Source organism: Arachis duranensis, chromosome 3 (assembly GCF_000817695.3).
Source record: "Arachis duranensis cultivar V14167 chromosome 3, aradu.V14167.gnm2.J7QH, whole genome shotgun sequence".
Taxonomy (NCBI): Eukaryota; Viridiplantae; Streptophyta; class Magnoliopsida; order Fabales; family Fabaceae; genus Arachis; species Arachis duranensis.
The window spans coordinates 53,441,463-53,449,556 of NC_029774.3; positions in this window are offsets into that span (position 1 = coordinate 53,441,463).

An 8,094-nucleotide genomic window follows, 5' to 3' on the forward strand; every position below is an offset into this window, starting at 1 on the left:
ATTTAAATGGTATGTTCAAAACTGGGTTTAAGCAAAATGAAAAAGTGAAACACATAGTTTAAGCATTGAAAAAGAAAAAAATGGGAGAAAAGGTCAAAGTTGGAGGCAAAAGAGAAAAATCAAATCTAATTTGGTACAGAAGCAAATCAAAGAAGCTGAATTACCATCTCTGTGCAACCACTCTAACTCGTTGAAGTTGCCATCTTTTCAGCTGTACATTTTTAGGTAAGAAGAAGAAAATGGAGGTTGTTTTTTTCTGTTGTAAATCAAAGGTCACAATTGAAATTTGGAGCCAAAGAACGGATCAATGGTTCAGATATTTGAAGTCAAAAGAAAAGGAAAAAGAAGCAGATAGGTCAGAATGCAAGCCAACTCCCTATCCATGAAAATCCGCTGCTGTCCCATCTTTTCTTTACGTCCCTACTCTGATCTTTGGGGAAGAATACAAAGTCAAACGTGCATTCTCACCAAGCTCAAGTTTAGAAGTTTTACTCTTATATAAAAGGGTAAAAGTAAGAAATTGAAGTAAAGAGAGTGAGTACAATTTTTGGGTTTCATAGCTTTCTAGCTATACATTCTTCTCTTTCATGGTTTTACATTAAAATTTCTGTTCTTCAGTTTTATCTTTCTTTGTTTCAAGTCAATGGAAAAATGCTAATTAGTGGGGAATCAGTAAAATCCATTGAGAGAAAAGGCAAAGAGAGAAAGCTTGGAGAAAAGCCAGAAATTATGTCAATATCTTTTGTAATTGTTTCTGTTTTGTTTTCATAAACTTGAAAGATTTTCCTTGCTATGTTGTGTGAGCACTTAGTGTTGAGAGTTTAGAGAGTGAACCTAGCCAAATTAAACTTGGGTAGAAGTTTGATTTGTCCGTGATAGGATTAGGTTAAATCCTTGGAATTGGTGTTTGTTATTCTTTGAAAAAGATAGTGGAAATTCCACCACAGTTGTGGTGGAGACTGGATGTAGGCAACATTGCACATGGTAGTTGAACCAGAATATATGACTGTATTATTTTCTCTTCACTAGTCCTTCTGATCTTTTCATTTTTAGACAAAATGAAATTATCTCCCATTTAATCAACTTCACAGATGTTACAGCAACACAGAGAGTTAACATCACTTTTTTGCTCCGTTCCTGATTCAATTGGGGAAAGACAAAATGAATTTGTCTCCATCATAATCAATGTTACAGACTCCACAACAACAAGTTCTTAAAAACTGGTTTGAAGTTTAAAAGAGTACAAGTTTAAAAGAGGCCATAGATTCAACCCCCTTCTATATGCTATTGGAAACCTTCGATTAGTATCAAGTGCAACATCCAAGGAATCAAGCTTCTCAGTTTGGAGCAAAGATCCAATGGCCAACAATATGAGTGCAAACACTGTGGCTTGCACACTCACTGAGGTTAGTCCAACAATAGACCACCTTTTTTAATTGGCAAGAACTACACTTACTGAAATGAGAGAATGCAGATATTTGTGTAGTCTGTTGATTACAATATATGGAAGATCATTGTGGATAGTCCACAAGACCCAACAAAGACAAGTACTGAAGGAGTGGTGACTCCCAAAGAAGAAGACGAATCAAACAAAGAATATAAGAAAAAGGTCGAGCTAAACGCTTAGGTAATCAACATGATGAATTGTGTAATTAGCTTTGAGCAATTTCAGAAGGTCTCAAGATGCAAAACAACAAAAGAGATTTGGGATAAACTCCAACTCACTCATGAAGGAACTCAACATGTCAAGAAAACAAGGATTGATATACTTAGAAAAGAATATGAAATGTTCACTTTGAAGGAAGGAGAAACCATCGATGAGATGTTTGAAATATTTTTTTATCATTATCAATAGCTTGGGAGCTGTGGGGATGACTCACATCGAACAAGTGCTAGTAAGGAAAACACTTAAAAGTCTCAATAAAGAGTGAATAACAAAAACAACTGTTATTTCTAAGAGCAACAATCTGAATCAAATGTCCTATAATGAGTTGAGAGGAAAGCTACTTGCTTATGAAACTACCCACTGATGTGTGGAAAACGATCCAACACAAAACTCACCGGCAAGTGTACCGGGTCGCATCAAGTAATAATAACTCACATGAGTGAGGTCGATCCCACAGGGATTGAAGGATTGAGCAATTTTAGTTTAGTGGTTGATTTAGTCAAACGAATCAAATGTTGGTTGAGTGGGTTGTATTTAACAGAAGCTAAATTGCTTGGAATGTAAAGGGAGAGGGGGAAATTGCAGTAAATTAAAGAGCAGGAAAGTAAACTTGCTGAATTGTAAAAAACAAGAATGTAAATGACTGAAACTTAAAGTGCAAGAAACGTAAATTGCAGTAACTTAAAGTGCAAGAAATGTAAATTGCTTGAATATAAAAATGTTTAAAGAGATTTTGAATGGAGATTGAGACAGAATTTCCTCAATTCTTCACACCCAAAACTCAAAACAAGGAAATAAAAAATGCACAAGTAAGAACGAGGAAGAAGAGAGATCAATTCTCCTCCCCAATTCTCTGAAATCTCGGTTCAGTCTCTCAAGAAAAGTTGCAAAAAATTCAAAGCTCAAATAAAGTGCAAAATTAAAAGTCAAGCCAAAAAGTCCTAATTACATCAAACTAGCTCCTATTTATACACTTTCTATTCTTGGATCTTGGGATTTGGATGGGCTTTTGATTTGGTGAAGAAATGAATTAAATTGGATTTTTAATTCAATTTTTGGCCCAAAACAATAGCTTCCAGGAGGCTGCCCTGCCCTTGTGGAGGGCAGGGCAGGATTTGGTGCGTGTCCCTTGTGGTGGGCAGGGCAGAAAATTGATGTGTGGTGCGTGCGTGGTGCGGGCGTGGTGCAGCTTGGTGCGCAGGATGCTGCCCTGCCCTCGCGGAGGGCAGGGTAGAAAAGTTTGGTGCGCCAGATTGGTGCCTTGGTGCGCTGCTGGTGCTGCCGAATGTTGCTTTGGTGCGCCAGAATGGTGCGCTGGCCGTGCCACAACAAAATGCTGCCCTGCCCTCGCGGAGGGCAGGGCAGTGTCTCCAACATGAAGTCCCGTATTCGAGACATGGATGCTACACACGCTACTCAATTTTCTTGGCTTTCTTGGCACCAAAGTGAGGCTTAATTCCTTGCTTCCTCATGGTCCCGTGTTCAACTCTTGTGGCAAGCATTGTAGGCATTTTCCTTTGATTTTCTTCCCTTGGTGAGCCCGATACTGCCCTTGAGGAGGGCAGGGCAACATTTTGATCATCTTGATTTCAAGGCACAGATTTGTGCTCTGCCCTTGTAGTGGGCAGGGCAGAGTTGCCTTTCATGCTTTGTTCCCTTTTGTTGCCCTCCTAGAGGGCAGTGTGCCCTTGTGGAGGGCAATGCTTGCTTCCCTCCTTCATAAGCCACGCCTTTTTCTCCTTTGGCCACACTTTCTTAGGCCACGCTTTTCTCTTTTATTCTTTTCTTCACCTACAATAAACCAAAACAACAACTCAAAGTATCACTAAATTCAAGAGGCTTATAAATCAATTAAAATTCAATTAAAATTAGCTTAAACCTCATGAGTTAACATTAATTTCATGGTGGTTGTTTGATTTCAAGAAGTTATGCATTTTCACTCCAAATCAATTACTTAGGATGCAAGAAAGTGCATAAAGACTAATAAAACAAGTGAAATTAGCTTGAAAAATGGGTATATGATGACTTGTCATCAAGCCTGCCGATGATGAGGCTATTACGACTCGCCTTTTGGTATCCTTTCCTCCCTTGCTAACTTTTCTATGCTTAACAAGCTTATTATTCTTTTGGAGGTTTGGTGTCTAATGTTGCAGTAATATCCTTTGGCTTTATTATTTTTTTCTTTTACTCAACATCTTTCCACCATAGACACATGGCTCACTATTTCTTCCTAGGATCATTGATGCCCAGCATCTCTTTGGATACTAAATGTTTTGTATCTAAGTTGCTCTTTATTGTGGACTTTCAATTGGCCATCCCAAATCAGTTGATCTAAGTGACCGGGTTTTAAAATACCCCTTAGAATTTACTCATCCAAGCATATCTTAGTACAAGAACACCACAGGCATATGTCCTAGGGTCCAAGCTATTGGTGTCCAACCTTTATTCTTTGTTTTTCTTGCCATTTTGGTTTTTTCTTCTTCCTTTTCTTTCTGTTTTTGTTCTCAAGGGCTTTTTTTGTATTGATGAGAGTCTTTACAACAGCAAGCTAACTCACACTTGAATGAGAGTGATATTATGCAACAATTATTTCATGAGTTATGCATTTAATCAAACACATATACCACCATTAACTTCCATTCTTACTTATACAACATTGGATATTTCACTTTTCAATTCAAACAAAATCTCTTTTATTCAAGCATATGGGAAACAAAACAAAATTTAGCTAAATGATGGATAACAAACAACATGCAGATTTAGCATTTCTCTAGCTATTTATTAAATGACTTAAAATAAAAACAAGGAACAAAAGTTGCATGAAGTAAAAAGGCATAAACATATCATGTTTCAGACATGCATCTCCTTATTATAGACATGAAAGAGGAAGTATGAAAGAACTTTGCTACCTTCTAATGATCGTGGCTGCTGCTTGATTCTCCCTTTTTCTTCTTTCTCTTCCCTAGCTTGGAATAATCTCGGATCTCTTCACCAGGACATCTTCTACCCCAAACAGAATCTAAGAGTCCCGAGAGCCCAACTTCTTCCAATCTTTTAAAAGTTGCCTCAGTATAGTGATGAGACCTTGCCTGTTGCTTGGCTACAAATTTAGGGCATTGCTCAAATGGCTTGATCTGAGGATTGAGTGTTGGCAAATTATGGGTCAAGTACTCCAACCTTGCTTGCATGTTTTCATCATTAATTGTGGGTCAAATACTCCAACCTTGCTTGTATGTTTTCATCACTCTCCATTCTTTGCACATATCTAACTTCTTCCATGGTGTGATGAATATTCTTCCATTGATACAGGTTGTGACTATATTCCCCTGCTTTAGCTTGACTAAAATACAGCTTGTCATATGATTCTTTGAATTCTTTATATTGCTCTTTTTGTCCTTCAAGAATCTGTGCTTGAAATTCTTGCTGCTGAGTCATCATGTGTTGTAGCCATCTCTCTTGTTTCTCCTCCATTTGACGCTGCCAAGCTTCTCGTTCCTCTTTATCTTTCAAATATTACTCTCTAAATTCTGGATGGGGCTCTAGATATTTCTCTTGGCACCCCTGATTCTGACCTTGTTGAGCCTGCATGAGTTGCTGAGATAGTTCTTCAATTGATCTTTGTAACTGGCTCATGTCTATGGCATCATGATTTGTAGCTGGCTCATGTCTATGGCACCATGAGCTTGATTTCGTCCTTCCTCTCTTTGTGATCTCCTTTGTCTGGGAGCTACCACCCCCTCTTGATCATCTTCTTCATTCATTCCTTCCATACTCTTCTTGGTGATTCCTTTCCCTTTTTTCACTTTTTCCGTGTCCTCATCTTCAAAGATCACTCCTGCTTTGTCACATAGCCTGAGGATGGTACTTGGATGTCCAAGACCACTTGATTTGCTTGTGCTATTGGCCATCTCTTGAATACTGTTGGCTATGAGTTGTGCGAGGTTGATTTCACCTCCATGTAAGATGCAGTATGTCAAGAGTGCTCGTTTGATTGTGACCCAAGAGGCATTTCCAGTAGGGAGGATAGACCTCCTTACTATCTCATACCATCTTTTGGCCACAGGAGTAAGATTTATTCTCCTCAAGTGGCTTGGAACTCCTTTTGAATCTCTTTCCCAGTCTGTGTTTTCCACACATAACCCTTGCAAGATCTCATCAGGATTGTTTTCCATCTGCAATCTGGTTTCATAATTGGGCTCTGCATAAGTTATGGTTCTCAACTTTAGAGCCCTAGTGATGGCTGCTGGACTGAAGCTCACTTCAACTCCTCTGACATAACTTGTGTAAGGAGCACTATCTTTGTTTTCTTTCACATCATTTGCATAGAACTCCCTGATCATGACTGCACTGATGTCAACAAGAGGAGCACATAAAAGTTCCCACCTTCTTTCTTTAGTGATTTGCCTCATGATGGGGTATTCCTCGTCTCTCAACTCAAGGCCTTTCTCATAGATTACATTCTTTGTCTTCATGAACCTATGATATCTCCCTTCATGGAATTGGGATCTAAATTTGTTTGCATCAAATGATGGAGGTTCAGCTACCATAGGTTCCTTTCCCGGCCTTCTTTTTGAACTTGAGGAGGCCATTGGATTTGAGGTGAGAAGAAAGGAAAAGTGAGAATAGAAGAAGTATGTGTTGTGTTTGGGATGAGTTTTGGTTCGGTTCTGTTGTGTGAGATAAGGGAATTATGTTGGTTTTGGGAGTAAAGGGAATTATGGTTTTCATATGAAGGTAGCTTGAATGAGTGTGTGAACCGTTTAGTGCTACGGCTATTAATAGGCAGATTCTTCAAGCTTTCCAACAAAACCACAATGAATGAAGAAGGAGCTCGCTGGTGCTCATGAAGGGTTGAGATTGAGTTGTTCATCTAAGGGGTTCATGGAATGGACGGTCTGCATGCAGTGTTGAGGCTTTGACGAGGATCCTCCTCCCATTGGCTGCATGCATTTAGGCGTTCAATGAAGCATGCATGCATGTTCTGCTTCCCAAGGGGCACATCTCCCTAGGCACATGTGACTATTCCTCTCTTAGCTTGTCCTAGCCGTGGCCCCTCCTTGCTTTTGTCGAGATCTACATAAACCAAAACAGCTAGCCTTAGATATTAATATAAACGTTAGCCATTGACTTGTAAAAAAAATTTGTTCTGTTTTGTTTAATTGTTATTTGATTTTTTTGTGATCAATTGTGTCCCTAAATAAAAATGCTAAAAGTTGGTGAACACCAAACTTATCTCTTGTTGAGGGAACGGCTTATCAATGCAAACCATTCTTCACAATTGATGTGTTTTATGATAAAAACTTGATGCATGATCCCTTTCTGTATGGTTTTGATTCCGTAAATAGGGAACTAATCTGTGGAACAATATTACATATGTAGACGCCAAACTTAGTGTTTGGTCGTATGGTTTAGCAAGATGACATTTCATATGTTCTAAGAATAGCCCCCTTTCTTTTTGAAAAGCAAAAGTTGAGTGTGCCTTAAGGAACACCAAACTTAAAAGTTTGACTTATGCTCTAAGGCACTGTATGCATTTATCAAGTTTGAAAGTTCAAAATCATACTCAAGGGAATCATAGCTTATTAGATGAAAGAAAAGACAGAAATCTTAAATCATGGGTTGCCTCCCATGAAGCGCTCTTTTATTGTCACTAGCTTGACATTGAACTCCCTTTAGGGTGGTTGATGTTGGTGATGTCTCAACTTGTCACCTCTCACTGTAAGCTTTCTCTGTGTGCCTGGATGCTCTATTTCAATGTGCTCAAGAGAAAGTACTTGGTTGACAGTGTAATAATCTTCTGTTCCCAGCTGTTGATATACTAGTTGCACCTTATCACCTTTAGAAAATCCTTCAGTTGGGATTTTCTTGTTCTTCCACCCTTTGTGAGCCTTATTCTTGCTCTTCATCTTTTTCTTTCTTGTTGATCTTTCTTTCTTGACAGTGACTTGGGTTGTGATACCTTCCTTCTTGTTTATCACCCCTGCTTCCCTTTGAATTCCTTTTTCTTCTTGCAGCTGCTTGTTTTTTTGTTCTACTGCCTTGTCGGTTGCTTGCTTTGGAAGGACGTCACCACTTGTTTTGCTTGTTTCTTCATTCCTTTGTAATTCTAGAAAGACTTTCAAGGTGATGCTCTCCTCATGCATCCTGAGGGTTAACTCTCCCTACTCTATATCCACAATGGCTCTAGTAGTGGCCAAAAATGGTCGGCCAAGAATTATGGAGTCATTTCCATTTTCTGATGAATCCAGGATCACAAAATCAGCCGGATAGATGAACTTGTCAACCTTAACTAAAAGGTTTTCAATCAACCCTTTAGGATATACCACTGATTGGTCCACCAATTCCAAGGACATCTGTGTTGGTTTCACCTCCTCTATGCCAAGCTTTTTCACTAAAGAAGATGGGATTAGATTTATGCTTGCTCCTAA